Below are 17,314 nucleotides of genomic sequence, written 5' to 3' on the forward strand. Positions count from 1 at the left end.
CTTGCACGTGAACCCCCAGTTTGGCTTTGCTTTCACAATGTGTAACCCTGGCAAGCAGACAGAATGTTTCAGCACGAAGCCTTAGCATTTGTCTTAGCCCCTTACAGTATAACTTTTATATCTTCTGCACAAGACAAATATTTTAACACATGGTAGGGTTGGAGTGCAGTGTGAGAAAAAAGAAGTGATTAGAAGTAGCTCAGAAAAGCAAATATTCCAGTCAGATAAATGCGAGAGAATTCAGATTTCTTGCTGTATTTATTTTTTAATTTGATCTTTCAAGCTTTTTCTGATTAGCTGCAAGAATTATTTCAATTGAGATGCCAGCTGTTTTAAGAAACTCATCTGTGTTCCATCTGGCCTAAAATATAAAACAGTCTGATATTCTCAGCTGCTTTGAGCTGTGAGCTAAGCCACAGCTGGTTTGAAATTCAGGGCTAAGACACACCAGACCATGTGCTGTGTCGAATGTCAGCCTGCCTCAAGTGCATTTGTAAAGCACAAGGCAAAGCTGAGTGTCTGAATAAAAAAATGCCTTCAGAAGTGACAACATCTATCATAACGTGAGTCCTGGGATGCCTTCTAATTGCAAGAACTTTGCTATGTACTGACCTCCTCAACAAGCTAGCTGAGAAGGTCTTTTCCCTCCTAATTTTGTGTTTTCAGAGGTACAAACCACAGTGTATAAACCTGTCTGAGAATTAGCGGAGTTGCGGCTCACACCTCAGCTGTACAAGAACTTTCACTTGTTAAGGAAGGCTCATTCTAACAAATGCTAACAACATAATATTTTTCTTGTGAAGTGTGTTGCACATTTTGGAAGTATTTATTTTTTTTAATCAAACAACTGACTCCATGACTGATGACAGTCTGGGCTATCTGCATAAACCAGTATCCTCAGTCTGACTTGACTCTCCATACAGCTATAGCCTTAGTTGTGTCTGATACTCTATAATTCCAATTACATCAGAAGAGCTGAGCCTTTGGTTCATGGGCTGAGTACAGCCTATAAGGAAAACTAACCCAACTGAGCCTGCACGGTGTGGTCTGTTCACTCCTGCCCCGGGCCCTTGACACCATCCCACCCAGGACAAGTGCACGTTTGTAACTGTTTTCTTCTGTCACCTCCAGAACTGTGGCAGTGTCAGCAGCGTGAGCCATGGCATTCACCTCTCCCCAGCCACCAGACTGAGCCACGGGGGCTGCTCTTCCAGGAGGGCTGGATCCAGCTGTATCACATCATTCAATTAGAAGAGCTGAACACTGTGCCTCAGTGTCTGCTGTAAAGTCTAAGGAGACTTAAGGACTGTTGACGACAGCATAACTTTGCCAGAGCAGAATGAAGACAGCCTGGCAAACACTGCTGGTTTGCTAATGATGCTTATCTGCTCTAGCAATCACAGAGAATTGGAAGTGGCAGAGGAGAGAGAAGAAAATCCTTAGGGAAATCAGTGTGAAATAAACTTCTGGAGTTGCTCAGAGTGGGAAGACTCTGTGAAAGACCCCTATTACAATCAAAAGCCCTCTCAAATAAAAGACGCCTAAAATTAGAGGTGATTGTTGCAGTTTTTGTTGTTCTTTAAAGGGCTGCCTTTAGAGCTGTGCATCTCAAGCACTATATCTACTAACAAAGTGGTTTGAATTTAAATGAGCTTTCACAAAGATGTGCAAAACATGAAGCTTTTCTAAGTCTTTGAAAGATGCAATTATTAATTACGAGTGTCTGTGGGGATGGAGGTCGTCTGCAGGAGGATGGATCTCCTGAAGCTACCTGGGGAGTCAGCTCTGCTCTTGGGGCTGGGGGCAGCTGGACTGTGGGGCTCCCATGCACCTAGTGGGTCTAAGCTTTCCTGTTTCCAGAAAAGTTTTTCACTATTTTGATGGTTTTCATTGACTGATATGTTCCTAGTTGGACTTTCTTCACCTGAGAAAATTCACCACTTAGCTAGAAACAAACAAACAAAAAACAGTTGTCCAGGAAAAGGGTAGGCAGTTCTATAAAACGGACCTGGCAGATTATCAGAGATAACTAGGGCATATAGAAAAGGTTTTTACAGTTCTGCCATCTGGTACCACAGCCCTAGTGGTCTGCATTGCCCATGGAAATGGCCGTAGGGCAGAATGCTTGTTCCTTGATACAGATCTTCCACATGCACTTTTATCCTGCAGAAGGCAAGAAGGGCTTTCTTTGCCAGACCTCTACTGCCAGTAAGTCTGTAAAAGCATTGCCGTAACAGAGTATTATCTGATGTTCTTGCCATGTTAGATACAGTCAGACCAGTTTTATTTCCTCTTTTCTCCTGTTCCTGTGGTTGTTGTCCACTTTTGAAATACTATTATTAAAATAGTTTGCTGAAAAAAGTTACATGAAATCATATTTTAGTCTGTCAAAATCAACGTTCTTCTAAAATGGGATTGTTTTTCTATGCTTTATTTATTTTTAAGGGAATAAAAATGGAAAAAAGTTGAGGCTGTTGAAACGTCCTTTTGACATTTTTGGAGTAGAATACTGTGGTGGTGTATTTTGAAACAATAGCAGGTTATTCCTCTGCAGAGGAAAGATAAGTATTGCAAATGATCAATATCAAGAACATCAAGAGCTTGCTAATGACCTAAAAATCAAAAATGAATAGTTTAAAAATGGAAACATGGACACTGACTGAACATAAGTTAAAGTGGTTTACAGATAACATCAGAAAATCTGAGACATAAAATGAGCTGCAACCGGCAAAGGACATAAAAGACAGTAAGAAAAGCTTTCAGAAATATATTTGGGATAAAAGAGAGTATTGCTTTGGTCTTAAGCAGGAACGATGAAAAATGGTAGAAAGAACATAAAAAAATGTAGAACGTTCACTGCCTGAGCCTTCATTTAAAAAAAAAAAAAGAGTAGCTGTAACCATATTCTTAGCAAATTTAAGTGGTTTGGAGCAGTGCTAGAATTAGGAGAGAGCAGATAGGAAATACTTAGATGAGACATGCACGGCAGGGGAGCCTGCTGAAATTCACCTTAGAAGATTTAGGAGTAATTGAAACAAACTGAACTACTTTAAGACACAAAGAGAAGTGACAAGGACAACTATAGTGCTGTGCTACAGAAAGGGAAAAGGAGGAGCTGGAAAATTGTAGGCTAGTCAGCTCGAGTTTAATACCTGTAACAAAATGTGAAACAATCTGCAGCTAGGCATCCAGAGACATAAAGATGATAAGAAACAGCCAGGCTGTATTTATCAAAATAAAGAGTATTAAACCAGGCTAGTTTCTTTCCAAGTGAGTAACTTGGCATTTCAGAATAGCTCAGCTTTTTGGGTGGAGGGAGGTAGGAGAAGTGGATGTTCAGTTTATTGAGGCTGTTGTGGTATCAGACAATCTTCTCCACAAGCAGACTCAGGGAATGCGGCCTCAGCTATGTCACCCACCATAAAATAAGCCTGTCAGCTGTGGAAAAGACATGCTCAAAGAATAGTCAATAATTTTCTCATTCCTGCTTGAAATTGTGCCAACCTCTGAAATACGCAAATCCTTCACAGCATGGAGTTCCTATTCTCAGTGCCCCTGTAATTAAAAGGAGCAATTCCTGGTCAGCAGAGAGAACACCTTACAGAAGGGGAAGTGTGCCAGCCCATACCTGCACTTACCATCACACCACACAACGAACTGATGAAGACTGAGGCAGATGGCTAGTCTGGAAGCACTAAAACACATCTGCAGGGAGCAGCCACCTAGCCAGTGGTCTGCCCGTGCAGCATGACTGGCAGTGTCGGGACAGGGGTAAGTGGCCACAGGGTCTGTCACGACTGATTTCCAGCAGCCCTAACACTTTGGTTGTCAGTGACTGTCACAGTGATGAAGTGTTTTATCTCCAGCCAAAGTATTCCTAGGAAATGATGGTTAGTATTGCACTACAGCACTGTGACATGTGCCTGTGCTCCAGTTTCTCTTCCCTGGCACCCTTTGCCCCAAAGATCCTCTGACTTTGGCAGACAGAAAATATGTGCGTCTCAGAGGGCACCTCAACAAGCACCTTGTTCAGCGTGTCAGGAGGAAGCAAGGAGACAAATACTGGTCTTGTGTTCTTAAGGTAAAGCAGACAAATTCAACTTGGTTGTACTACCCCTCGATGAAATTCTTGCTAACACTTAGCCCCAGATGGGAAAGGCACATGCTCACGTAAATTAATCCAGCCAGTCTTTACTGTTTATAATTTAAAGCACCTACAGCTTTATCAAAATATTCACTGATTCAATATATAGGTCAATACTAATTCACAGTGACCACATTGATAACTATGAGTCATCTGATATATATGAAATTTTTATAAAATAGATAATGTAGGAAGAATTAATGGATTTTTTCAATACAAAAATGCACTATTTTGCATATGTACATTTGTTATAAGGAGTACCAGTAAATACTATATTCCTAAGTTACTGATCTTGATCAACTGTGATACATTAACTGAGCAATTAAATGAGCAATTGAGGCATACATCTAGTCCCCTATGGTAACTTCAGCTGATGGGCTGCCATAGGTAATTGGATCATATTGGATTGGATTACATGTGTCTAAACTTTATGTCTGGATATGGTCCACTATGTTTTTTTCCAACTTTACTAAAGTTTTCTTGGCTTCTTTAATAATAGATAATATTGTCCCTCACTAATAGAAGCAGGTAAGACTGTTTCTTTTCTTGTCTTTAAAAACAGAAGATCAAGTAATAGTTTCTATTCTTACCATGAAGTAAAATAAATGTTTAATAATAAATATTATGTGACTAAAATGCTTCTGTTTCTATCAGCTTTTCTTAGGGTCATTTTATTTCAATAAGCAAGGTCAGGGACAACTACTAGACCATGCAAGACTAATCTCTCCCCCAGGAAAGTGTTAAATTATAACTTACCTTATCTGATTTAAGTTCAAGTAGAAACTGATCTACAGTTTCAGCTTCTGGCCTTTGAGGTGCACAGAAATGAGGTTATTAGCAAAAGTCACCTAAGGGCTTTTCTACAGGGGATGCTCAAAAAAAGGGGCAAGATTTAATCCAAAGGCAAACAGTACAAAGGCAGAATGCCTGTAACTAACAAACAATTAAGACAGGGGTGTAATGGCAGGTCATTGCCCCATGTCAAAAAACAAGTGTCATGACATCTTTGGCTTCTTATGTTCCTGCTCTCAGCTTGATGAGGGTGGAGAGCAGAGAAGGGAGAAGTCTTCATCACCAGACCAAACAACCACTCATACTTGTATCCCTGAACTGACGGCAAGGCATCTTACCAAATGTGCTTGGCCAGCCCCATCAAAGCTTTACCAATCTTCATTAGCAAAATAACCTTACATAAAATAACTTTTTTTTTTTTTTCCTGTGGTGGTCGGAGGGAAGAAGAGTAATGACAGGAGTCTTAAACTGCTGTGCCAAGTTACCATCCAGCCAAAACCATTCCTAGCAAGAAAGGAACAGTGGTAGAAGAGACTGTAGCTCAGCAGAGCTCAGAAGATCAGAAAGCAGTCAAGAGGTCAAGGAGAAAAGGAATGAGAAGCCTCTGGTTTTGTTCACTGCCAGAATTTTGAAGAAATCTTCTCTTTTGTCTCCTGCGCCAACCATTGGTAGCAGTGATGGAAAAGCTAATGTAAATTGAGTTTGCATGTGTTTGTACTATGGGATAAGTTGGTAAAGGAAATGAGTAGCTGCTTTCCTGCTGTGCTGTGTACTTAATGAATGTCAAGGTGGTAAAGAGATGCAGCCCCTGAAGCACTATGCAGTTTGCTATCACTGACACCTCATTAGGGATGACTTGTGGCTCAGAAATTTGCTAGTGTGAATGTGTGCCTAATCTCTGGATCCAACAAACTCATCAGTAGTTCCTCTGAAGCACTCATTTTTCTTTGTCCTCAGCTGCCTATATTCAGATGAATACATACTTTCATCAACTTTTGGACAAGAGGACTGGTCTAGTCTACAATATTGATGGTCCTGACATTTGCCAGTTTCTGTGGAGCAAGCTAAGCTAGAATTTGAGTTTGAAATATAGGCTATTAGGAATTTAATTATAATGACCTCAAGGACAGTGTTTTGAATAGTTCTCCCGAACTAATTAGTCAACTGGCTTTTTAAAGTTTAATTGTTAATAATTTTATTGTCACAGATAATAATTTAGAGAGCAGCTAACAATCAGTGTGATTACATCCTTCACTCATTTTTCAATAGCTGAGCTTTATAAAGATAATAGCTCTGGTCATCCTTTGCATTAGCTGGCACAATGCATTGTTATTGTGCTTTGGAAGCCTCCAGAAAAAGCAAAACCTTGTTTGGGCAAACATCTCCTAGTGTCTGTAAGGTTTCCTTTGCCCTGTTTTCTCACCACCACTCTTTGCTGTCACAAAACTCTTTTGTGCTAACTCCAACACATCAAAAACTCGTACTTCTTTCAGGACAAAAACCACTAACTAGCATTAGAAAACACCCTGTTAGGATATATAATAAAATTGGCTGAATTTCACATTGTAGGGTCAGAAAAGGGATGTATTGAAAGGCTTTGAGGGATTGTTCTCTTGTTTGTTTGTTTTGGACACACCCCAAAATTAGACAAAGTGGAGAGGCAGTAGCAAGTGAAGTAGGAATAGCTGTGACTGGGAAGATAATGAACATATTAATTAAGAACCATACCGTAATCTGAATTTCCTCAGAAATCATCAGTTTAAATGATCAAATAAATTCTATTATATATTGTTAGCAGTCCAAAAAATTTAGAAGTTGCCTGCATCTTTGACAAAACCACCTTAGAAATTTAAGGCATGTGAGAACCAAAGAGGAGCACTCTGGCTACAGCAGAACTCAGTAACTTTCCACTCTGGTGCTCCAGGCTACAAAATGGTGACCTTTAACTTACCCTTAAAAGTCAAGTGTGTGCAGGTGTAACTGCTGGCCTCAGCCTTGCAGTTCACCAATGTTCAGTGTCAGTACAGTTCCTTCTATACATACACTTTTTACAAAGGGACAGACAAACTCTAACGCTGACAGTCAAATGCCAAAGTCCTTACTTTGCATCCAGCCCACACTTCCTTGGGATGAATCACTGGGAGTTTTGAGGCAGGTGTGAGTAAAATATTAAGGATGCTGCCACAGGGCACTGAGTATAAGTGAATTGACATTGCTTTCATTGTAACAAACTACACTCAAGCAAGAAGTACAGCTGAATGAAGAAGGTCTTAAAGTCTAACAACTCGGTTCCCCTGGACTTTAATTTTACCTACTTGGTTACATGATTTTATTTCAATTGCACCATTAAATAACTGATGCTGATGTCATTTTTGACTTAAGCTAACGTCACAAGTTTTATGTGGCAAAACAATATAGATGTCACCATTGACTTATTTTAGGATTTTATTTTCAACTTAAACTCTGTAGACCTTGGTGGGCAAATAGAAGTTTGATGATTGTTGATAGCAGGAGAAATAAACTTGGTTCAGGAGGATTTATTAAAAAACAAACAAACAAAAAACCACAAACACAACAGCCTTGGTAAATCATTTACCACAGCACTGAGTATTAAGCAAATGACACAGGGAGCCCACATCACCTGCAATTCTGATATTTATAGTGGTCTCTGTACTGCCCAGACCTGCATTACATCTTTACCCAGCTTCTCTTTCTTAGCCAAAAGAAAAATTGGAAGGAAGCAGAAATACTGGAATAGTGGGATAAAAATGTCTTGTGGGGAAAAAAAAAAAATCACAGGAAAAATATCTATTTTTAGGGGAGCATTAAAAAAAAAAAAAAAGATTGAACTTGTCTGTGAACGTGCATTGAAAAAGCATATCTCAGGGCTTTTGTGATGGCATAAAGGAACAAAGAGATATAAATTAAAGACCGGCTTTTAAAAAGCAGATTAGAACAGTCAGAGCTAAATGCAAATGAAGGGGTGAAGCAGCATGAAGCCAGGAGAGCAAGGATGTGTGGAAAGCCCAGGGGAGGATGGAGGAATGGAGAAAAGACATACTGGATCAGAGGCTTGAGCTGTTACTGCAGCATCACCAAGGGCTGGGTGAGATCCGGGCTCCTGTCAGCAGTGGTTTAGGGGTATCAGGTTTGCCTAACCAGTCTGACATTTCCTCAGATGTGTTTATCAGCTTTGTTTGAGGGCAGCTGGCCCCTGGCACTTTGCAGCTCTGAGGGGAGGAGCAAGAATTGATTCTTCATGATTGATGGTGCTGTGCTTGAATGCAGCCCCTAATGACCCTGCCCAGCTGCACAACAGGTTCCCCTCATCCCCTGAGCGCAGCTGGAACACAGCCTGCCAGGACTGGGTGTGCTGTAACAGCCCCATCTGTGGTGGACACCTCCAATGCTTTACTCATCTGATTTTTCATCAGCTGGCTAGAGAACTCAGCAGATAGGCTGCTGTGCTGAACAAACTATGCAAAGTGGGGCAGAGAGGTGAAAATCAAGGTGAAGACAAAGAAGTAAGGAATCCTGATCGTAACATCCAGGTTTATCTGCATCATTTCTATCAGATTCAGCCTTGGTCCTGTGTTGAAATTACTTCTCTGCTGCTCAGGCCTTGGAATGTAGACTATTTGTGTTGGCACTTTAATTATAATAACCTCACAGGCAATGTTTTGAAAAGCTTCACTGAACTAATTGGCTGACTGACATTCATAAGCTAAACAAGCAGCCATGGTGTTGTAGCACATCCCAGTTAGTGCTTTCTCTCAAGCTACATCTCTGTTGCTGTGCTTGCTCAGGATTTGAGCTCTCCACTAACACAGTCTCCTTCATTATCCATAACCTCCTTTACCACCCACATTTGGGGCGTCTCCCTAGCTCAAATCTAGAGCAAGCAATCTGCTTCACCAAGTGGGAACACAAGCCCAGAAGGACCAGCTCAGGCTCACATGCTGCTTGATGGACTCGGTGAGCTCAAGCCTCCAAAGCCTGGCCTGAAGTTAGGGTTAGAGGCAGAGCACAAATGGCTCATTACAGACTGGAAAAGCCAGCCCATAGTGCTGGGCAGTTAGGTGTTGAACTCCTGAACTCATGCTGGCTGCATTCTCCCAGATGTTGCTACCTAATTGTGCAGGTAGCAGATACACCGGTCGGGCCAGCAGCAATGTTTTCAAGGAGTGAGGAGGTGACTGTAAAATAGTGATGATAGTGCTTTCCAGTTCTGCTTCCACTGTTCTGGTGGGACAGTGGAAATATTTAAAATTAAATTTGTGAATCCTATTCAAAATAAAGTCTCTTTATTGCATAGCTCAACTGTATGGCTCTTCAATGCTGTATTTTATCAATTTTAAAAAATATTAGCACATTGGTAGTGACAGCTGTCTCTATACAGCTGCTACACACAGTGAGAAATACTCGTCTGTGTGGTTTTGCTCTTTATTAATTTCCATTACAAATGGTTTTTGGTGTGGATTACAATTCTTGCAGTGGCAAAGCGATCAGCAGTAGCAGTGCTCTGAAGGGAACAAGCAGACATACTCATACCTCTTGTCAGGACTGTATCGTGATTTGAGGCTGTTTACACACACAGGCTCCACGGTCATTAGCAAATCTCACGTATACAGCAGGGGGATTGCAAGCAACAGCATTCTTGTCCAAAAATCATCTGTAACTTGGTGACCAGAAGGAACAGCTCCTCTGTTTATCTCCAAAAGGAATGAAAGTGCTTTCCTTGTGAGCAGCCAGCACATAGGGTCTGTCTGAGGGATAATCAGATGCAGGCAGACAGGCAGACTGCCTGCTCTGATGTCAGCAAAGCAGCCTCTCTGATCTGAATAGAGATTAGCACAGTTGCTACCAGCCTTATTTTATGGTCCTCCATTTACAGACTCCTGATTCATTTATGTTCATATTAAGATAAGCTGAACTGGATAAATCTAGAAAACCAGTCCTAGAGAAGCAGGCAAGGGAATTAAATTATCTTTTTATTTTCTCTAATACTTTAGGTTCATATTTCTAAATTTCATTTAAGCTTTACCTTGACCTTAAGACTAGTTCTATTTGCAAACTAATTTTGGTCATCTGAAAGCCAGAAATATAGTAACAATCTGAAGAGACCACTGAGTTTAGTGATGACAGCAGGAAATTGTTGTATACGTGTATACATAAGATGCATGGCTTCTGAATGAATGGTGTTTCATCCTTTCTGAAGTCAACTTTTTTCACCTATTCTCAAGCCCCAATAAATCACACACACACATGAGATTTTTAAAGGACTCTCCTCCCTACTGCCCTATGCATTTCATTATATTCAGACCTACTGTAATTGTGCCTGGATCCTGTACTGTCCCACCATTAAATTACAAACTGTATGGGAAAAGGCCATGTTTTATCTTTAGCAACATCACTCTACAAAACCTATAGACAGACACATATACTGAAATGCAAGCAAGGTGAGGATCATATATTGCACAGCTGGCTAAATATCTCGGGGAGCTGCAATAAGACATTTCTGTTTGCTTTTCTTCTGTTCTTTGAGGTGCTGTACCAGTAACACCTCAAAAATATATGTGCTTATGTGCCTGTAAGTAAATAGTTATAAGTATATACATGTATCTGCTTTACTAACAGTAATATGTAGCAATGTGTGTAAGGACAAGATTCCTTAACAATATAGAAAACATTAGTTTTCTTTAAAACACAGCAGTAACTCTCCTGGCAAACACTGAAGGATTTAATTCATCTGTACTTTCTCATTATCAAAGAAGCCCCTGCTCTTTTTAAACATCTTTATTCCCATGCTAACATTGCAGTAAATAACATCCATACCAGAAGCCGAATGGGTTCATTAGTTGTCCCTCCATCCATAGCTAACTGGCTCAGAAATATGATCTTTTGCCAAGAATACCAGTAAGCACAGATTTTTCTACTGTTACTCCTCTGTGAAGATTGCCTTGCATCATCATTCAAAGTCCTAATGCATTGAGTTCTCACTGTGTCTGGGGATGCATTTGGCCTGCGTCTGGCCTTGAACAGCAATGTTTTAATTACTTTGTTTTAAAAGGGAGAGATTTCTTGACAGAGGAAAGGGAGCAAGGAGACAGCTAGCTCTAGAGGTCAGAATACACCGGACTGAGTCAGTATTACAGCTGGTGGTTGTGTTCAGACGTCTAGATCATGTTCCTTTCTATGCAGTTTCAAACAATGCTTGTGAATTTGTTAATGCCACCCTCTGACAGAGTAACAGGACCACTGAACTTGTAAAAATACGTGGTTAGACTTTAAGGTGTGGAACATCCTGGAAGAACCTGACTAGGCGGACGATGGCTTTGACATACATGAAGAATTTTGTATTGTTTCAGCAACCAGAAGAACAGAATTAAAGGACAGTATATGACTAAAAGTATCTTTAGCAGACAAACACGTTTTTTTATTTTTGGTACTACTAATAACACCTTTGATTATTGCAAGTAAACGTTTTTACTATTCATTTGAGACGTTCTTGATGGCTGCATTCACATCAGGTGAGGAAACAAAATGTCTCAACTTTTACTTCTTGTCTTTACCTCACTGGCACAAACCTGAAGTCATCAAGCTTTGAGTATTTAGGGACAAATCCAGAAACACAAGTCAGAATTTCTTTAGTTCATTCCTGACTAAGCCAATGTAAACCTACCTTATTAATCTTAGATTAGAAGTTCTTTGAGTTTATGATGTTTTGGCAATACATGTGCAATACTAAAGCATGTAGAATATTGAAAGAGTTTATATTTCATTTTTCCTCTGAAGGAGAAACCAGTTTTCAAGTCATTGACTTCGATTCTCTGTTCCCATTATCAAAATGATATCACAATGAGGTAATCTAGGCTTAGATATGTCAATTTTGCTACATATCTGGAAAGAAAAACAGTATAATCATGAAGAAAACAATCCCTCCTTGTGTTATGCTGCCTGCTGCTGAACTGAGCAACTGGCTACAAATTTCCTTGGTGGGGGGATAACCAGAAGAACACAACAAGGAGAAATCAACAGCGAGATAGATCTCCAGGATGAAGTCAGAATATCTTGCAGTGATGGCAGATTTGCCTTTGCAGATACAGTGGTAATTCCCAGGGTCTCTCCTAGTAATCAAATTGAAAACACAATTAGTACGGTCAGGCCCTTCATCACAGTTCAGAGAAACAAACCATAAAGACATTTTCTAATGACATCAACAACAACTTTATCACTGGACCTAATGAAGGTCACTTCCACTTTTCAGAGCAAAGCTTTGACACATATCTCACCTTCAGCAACAACAGCTGCTAAAGCTTCCTTCAGCAGGAAATGGAGACCTTTGAAGACATTGCTTGTAGAGGATGGTGGGAATTTTGGGGTCATTCTTTGGCTGGGATTTGGGAATGGTACTTTAGTGTCTCATGGGGATGGAGTAGGCTCCAGGGAGGCCTAGGTGCATCTCCTGCTTTCCACTCTTGCATATGTATGAATGGGGTAGGGGCCCGAGAAGTGGCACAGGTTGGTCTCTCCTCATGCAGGGTTAACAGCCAGGTTGGGGCATGGAGCAGCAGGGCCCAACCCCGGGCCCACCACAGCCACCTTCACCTGGGGGCCGGAATGCACTGCTGAGTCCTTGCCCCCAGCTGCAGTTGTCTGCAGGTTTCTGTGGGGTCAGCTCTAAGAGGTTGCCCTCTGCTATGTACAGTACAACAGTAGTAGGATTGTAAAAAAACTATTTTTAAAAATCTGCTGTTCTAAAATAGGCCCTGTTTAATTATAAAGATATGCCTCTGAAAAATGAAAATTCAATCTCATCAGCAGAAAACGCAGTCACACACTCTGGACCCAATTTTCAGGTGCTCTGTGACCCAGTGTCCCCAAAACACCCAATCCCCTAGGTAGTTCCTGGCCATAGTGGATGCCCGAGTATGTCCAGAAGCACTTTGCACAAGTGTAGAGACCCAGTTTTGACGAGCAGGCTCTCCCTCTGGAGGCCTCCAAGAGCATCTGCCTCTCTCCTCTTATATAACAACATGCAGTTAATTCGGAGGATTCAGTTAGTGGATTCCTAAAATGGAAGCACAATTTAAATGCTGACATTAGGTGGCTTAGCTCCCACTCATGCAGCTTCCCAACTGCTATAAAGGCACACGCATCAACCTGTCAGTGTTTTAGAAAAGCCTTCCACGGTAGTTCTTGTATATAGCTATGACAAGCAGGAAGAGATGAACCCTGTTCCTGCTACATTTGCTGTATGTAAGGAACAGATCAGTCACGCATCATTTGTATGATCCGTCTTTCCACGGCAAAAACCTCACCGTCCCATCACCTGCGCTCAGACATCGATCACGCTGGGCTCCACGAGGCCTAAGTGCAGAGGCTGCTCCTGCATGTCAGTAATGTTTTCCGAATGATGCTTTATAAGCACACAAATGATTTCTTAAGACAATCTGCACCCCAGAGATCTGGTATCGCTCTGGTGAGCCATGGCAAAACCCAGCTCCCCCTCACTGCTGAAACTGGCAGTAGCAGGCCTCTGACCAGCAGCCCAGAGAGAGCAGGCTCTCCCGGTGCTGGGCTGGCGTCCCTGCCTCCACACTTTGGGAGGATTACTGAACCAGGGGACTGGTTTTGATGTTGGTCAGCTGGGGGCTCGGAGGTTAGGACAAAGCACCGTTTTCCCAGAAGGGATGAGGAGGCAGTACTCAAACTAGAAGTCACTTCAGGCAGCACCACAGCCTACATCGCTGTGCTGACACGTCGAGCCACAGCCGTGGGCACACAGAGCTGCAGCCCCCTGCAGCTGTGAGCATCTTCAACAGCAACACCGCACGCAGAGCCCCTGGCAGGGTGAGCACTGCAGCTGTGGGCCTTTCCCCGGCCTAAATGTACACATTCATTTCCCTGCTGGATGTCAGTAACTGCTGTGTTGTTTGCAATACTGGAAACTAAATGTGCCATTCACTAGATTTCTGGAAAAAAAATAATGCATATTTTTAAAGTGTGGTGCTCAAGAGGATTATTTGTGCTGAGGTTTCTAGCTCTTTCTATAACCTAAAAGACAGAAGAAAAAAAAAAAGAAAAAAAAGAAAAAAAAAGAGCCAAAGAATTATTGCACCTCCTCTGCCCAGCCTCCAGCGCAGAAATAAAACCAACAGCTCGGCCTCCCCGGCAAGCTGTGAAGAGTCAGATAATCCTGCCCCGCTTATTCTCCACTCAGAGGCAATTTGTTCCTTTTAAAACCCTTAACAGCATTTTGCCGAAGCTCCCATCAGGGAAATTGCGGTGCAAGCTGTACAAATACTTGGCCATCCCCATGCCAGTTTCCAAAGCACTTGGTGTTGCCCCGCTCCCCGCTGGCACGCAGTGCAGGCAGTGTTTAACCAGGCAACCCGTGTCATTGCTCAATCATGGTTTACCCACACCGTTTATTCCGCTCGTAACAAAACCCACCGCGTACACACGCGCGGTTCGTGACCACCCACGCAAATACTCTAAAATAAGGGCAATTGGCAGCGAGCTCAGCGCAGGGACACTTAAAAATTCAGCAAGGCCCCAGCGAGGATCGAACTCGCGACCCCTGGTTTACAAGACCAGTGCTCTAACCACTGAGCTATGGAGCCGCCGCTCAACACCTGCCCCCGCTCCGCCTAACAGCCCTCACCGCCCCCCCACCACCCGCCCCCTCAGCGCTCTCCGCCGAGCCCCGGCAGCGGCCGCGCTCCTCCCGGGCCGGCCGCCGGGCCTGGCCGCCTCCCCCCGGCCCCGGCGGGGCGGGGAACGGGGCTCGGGGCCCTGAGGGGCGGCCGCCGCCTGGAGGAGCCCGCGGCCCGCCGGCAGCCAGCGGCCCGTGCGGGCCCGCAGCGCCGCCCCTCGCCCGGCCGCGTGTGGGGGGCGCGGGTCGTGAGGCGGGGCGGAGGAAGACCCGAAGCGTCCTCCTCTCTCGAAGGCTTTACTGGCGTTAACCCCCGTGTATTTTGTACTAAATGGCAGCAATAAAATTGGGAATTAAACCCTGAACAGTTGTTGTTGACTCTGCGAAAACTAAGCCCCGTGGGGCAGCAGGACGGTAGATACAGCACAAGGGGGGCAGGCCCATTTTCTCCACAGAGTGGTACTCACTGCCTGGGTGTCAATTCCAGTCACCTTTAGAGCAGTCAGGGACAATAAGCGTTTAAATCCACTAAGAGTTTCTTCTTAATTCTGTATTGGCTTTGGAAAGAAGATAGAAGTTGAAATCATGATACATACACACAGAAGGTAAAATTACAGATCTATATATTACTCAGGCATTATTGCTGTGTGTTTTTTTTCGTTACGGTTTGGTTGGGTTTTGTGTGGGGAACAAGTGTCCTCTAAGATACTACAGCAGGCCAGGGAGCAGGCTTGCCAGTCTTCAAAACTGTTGGGTGACAGTGTCAGCTTCAGTGCATCCTTGGCTGGCAGGGATCCCAACAGAAAGCCTTGGACTAGATGTGTCTATCAGCATACATGTGTGTAATGCAGTGCAGGTAGAAGAAACCACAGAATTGTCTAGGTTGGAAGAGACCTCAAGATCATAAAGTCCAACCTCTGACCTACACTGATTGCTTCCAGATCCTCCTGTTTGTTACCCATGCTGCGTGCATTAGTGTAGATGCACTTCAGCTGGGCCATTGCCTTCTCTCCCAGCCTTGCCATTGTTCCCCCGGCACAGCTCTAACAAGCCTTGTTTCAGCCCCGTCCCCCTTCTCACCTAGTTTAAAGCCCTCTCAATGCACCCCGCCAGCTCCTGGCCCAGGATCCGTTTTCCCCTTAGAGACAGGGACCTGTCTGCAGCCATCAGGCTGGGTGACGAGTAAAGCGCCCCATGGTCAAAAAAAACACAAAATTTCTGTGTTGGCAGCAGCCTCTGAGCCACGTGTTTTATCAGGTGGGCTTTCCGTGTCCTCTCTGTACCCCTCCCTGCCACCGTAGGGATGGACGAAAACACCACCTGTACTCCCGCTCCATCCATGAACCGTCCCAGTCCCCTATAGTATTGTTTGATGGTCTTCAGGCTTCTCTCTTCAATGTCATCACTGCCAGCCTGGACTATTAAAAGAGGATAATAGTCAGAGGGGAGAACCAGGTTGGGAAGCTTTCTGGCAATGTCCCTGACCCTGGCCTCAGGGAGGCAGCAGACTTCCCTGTGGGTAGGGTCAGGCCGACAAATAGGGCCCTCTGTTCCCGAGAAGGGAGCCGCCCACAACAATCACCCTTCTTTCTGTCCTGGTGGAGGCAGTCCTGAGGCGTGGAGTTGACTTCCTCGCCCTACACATCCTCTTGGGTAGACTTTCTACCTCTTCCTCAGCTACCTGTCTCTCAAGCTCCAGGGCCTCAAACCTGTTGTGTAAGGGCAGCTGGGAAGGTGGGGCCGGTGGGGGGGGGGATCGCCTGCGATGTCGAGCAGGGACCTGTCTCCATTCCTCCTCAACTCCCAGGTCCCCTGCCTCTGCCCAACAGCAACAGGGCAGGGGCTCCACCCCCATTTATGGTGTCTCACTCTGGTGCCTGCCCTTCAGGCTGCGCAGGGAGTTGCTCCACAAGTCTATCTCCCGTTCACACTCCCTGATATCCCTCGACCTCTCGACCTCCTCCTTGAGTTCTGCCACGAGGCGGACCAGGTCATCCACCTGCTCGCACCTCACGCACACAGTCTCTCTGCCCCCCGCAGGTGGTAGCAACAGGCTCAGGCACTGCCTGCACCCGGAGACCTGAACTGCCGCAGTTTTGATCGGGCAGTCGGTCTGGGTGTGTACAGACCTACTGGAGAGCGCTGTGCCTGGTGTACACCATTGCAGCTGAGCTAGCGGTAGACCGCCATTAGAGGAGGTGTTCGTATGGGCAGGGGAGAGCGCTCTGCCCTGCCTGCTCGGCCTGCCTGCGCGAACTGCTGTGCCAACTGCTGCGCCACACCCTAACTGCCCGCCGTTAGAGGAGGTGTTCGTATGGGCAGGGGGGAACGCTCGCCCTGCCTGCTTGCCCTGCCTGTGCCAACTGCCACGCCACGCGCTGTTTGCCCACCCTGGTTGCTCGCGCTCCCTAGGGGCAGGTTTTGAACGGCCGTGGAGGGGGCGCTGCTGGCTCCGCCTATGCCTCGTTCTCGCCTCGTTCACCTCCCTCGCGGGGTCCTGGCGTCTCCCTCGCGTGGGCTCTGTGCCGGGAAAGTTAGCCCTGCCTGTCTGATCCCCCGCTCCGCTGCAGAACGCGTCTGCCCCGGAGCCGATCGCCTCGGCAAGTACAACCAACACTGGAGAACATAAGAACAGTACAGATTATTCATTATCATGATTATATTGACATGATAAATTGTTACACTCTGGAAAACTGAAAAAAAAAAGTCCCTTCACCTTA

At 44.4% G+C, this 17,314-nt stretch overlaps 1 long non-coding RNA gene across 1 annotated transcript; it reads right to left on the reverse strand.

Moving 5' to 3' along the window:
* Nucleotides 1-11,582: 11,582 nt before the first annotated feature.
* On the reverse strand, nt 11,583-17,055 carry LOC311438397. Its single transcript, XR_014694075.1, has 3 exons — nt 16,985-17,055; nt 12,229-13,007; nt 11,583-12,063 (listed from the first exon to the last, which is right to left on the reverse strand). It is a non-coding gene; the product is annotated as an uncharacterized lncRNA (long non-coding RNA).
* Nucleotides 17,056-17,314: the final 259 nt, after the last annotated feature.

Source organism: Aythya ferina, assembly GCF_964211825.1.
Source record: "Aythya ferina genome assembly, chromosome: 5".
NCBI classification, from domain to species: Eukaryota; Metazoa; Chordata; class Aves; order Anseriformes; family Anatidae; genus Aythya; species Aythya ferina.